We start from the raw sequence: 1344 nt of genomic DNA, 5'->3' as shown, positions 1-1344 counted from the left end.
GGGGACACACCCGCGGCCCGGAGACCCGGCCCAGCCCGAGCGAGGTGCGGGGAGCGCCGGGAGCAGGATGTGGCCGGAGCAGATCAGGATGCCGCCGGAGGGGGAAGGGCGCTCCGCTTCCAGCACCTTCACTTTGAAGCACGTGATTTAACTCTAGGAAGAGGGCAACCCTGGTATCCTATTCAGCCTCCAGCCAAATGCCCGGGAGGGTTTTAAACTCCAACCAATAGGCCGAGGCCAGAAGTTCCTTCTTCACACAATCGGGCACAATGCCCGCCCATCTCGCCTTCCCACAGGATCTGAGCGCCTTTGAGGCCTTCTAGTTGTTTTCTGACAATAACTTTTCTAAAATTCAGGACACCTGGCACCTACTTGGGATTTAATACTGCGATGAACTTTTTTCTCCGATGAAAAACAAATTCTACTGGATTAAGGCCAATTCCCTGATGCAAGACATAACAGAATGAGGGTTTAATAAACGTTCGTGAGACCAGCGAACTATGAAATCAAGGGAGCTGGTTTTACTGGTAAAATCAAGTTTAACAAAGATGTATCTTTAACGTGGGCCTCAGAAGAATTACGAGGTGCACCTTCTCCATAGATATTTTTGTGGATTTAATAATAATTCTCAACATTTTTAGCGGTTTTACATGTGAGGCACTGCTCTTAGTGATTTACATGATTGTCCCACTTAATCCTCCCTTAACCGTGTCATAGTTTAGATATAAATGTCCTCCAAAAGTCTCATGAAAAGTATCCCTGAATAGAGGTGGGGTTGGGGAAGATGATTGAATTACAGGACTCTACAGCTGGCTTGCTGTTAGGAGATACAATGAAGGCAGGATTTGGAAGGGTGTACTCTTGTCCCCAGCTTCTCTGTGTGCTTCCTGGCTGCCATGGGTTCAGCACCTTTTCCTCAGCCGTGTTACTCTGCCATCTTGTTTCTGCCTTGGAGCCAGCCCACCGCAGACGGAAACAATGAGCCAAAATAAACCTCTCCTCCTTGAGATTGTGGGTGTTGGGTATTATGTCCCAGAGATGAGAAAGTAACAAAGACAAACACTGTAAAGGAAGGAAGCACTGAGGCAGTGAGGCTAAATAACTCCTCAACTCAGGAAGAATGACTTGAACTTTTCTTAAAGCCCTAAGTGTCCAGTTTTCACAACAAATGAATATTTTTTAACCTAATGCTGTCAAATATTGGCCCAAACTTCCAAAAGAGGCAGCAGTGCACCTACTAAACAGTAGTGGTGCTTCATGTTGGTCAGGACACTTTTTAAGGTTCAAGGGCACTTTCAAAAGCTTACCGGGCCCTTGACACCACCACAATAATAGGGCCCGCTA

The sequence above is a fragment of the Fukomys damarensis genome, unplaced genomic scaffold, assembly GCF_012274545.1.
Source record: "Fukomys damarensis isolate Sample0158 unplaced genomic scaffold, DMR_v1.0_HiC HiC_scaffold_15, whole genome shotgun sequence".
Classification (NCBI taxonomy): domain Eukaryota; kingdom Metazoa; phylum Chordata; class Mammalia; order Rodentia; family Bathyergidae; genus Fukomys; species Fukomys damarensis.
Note: the sequence above shows the minus strand (reverse complement) of the source record.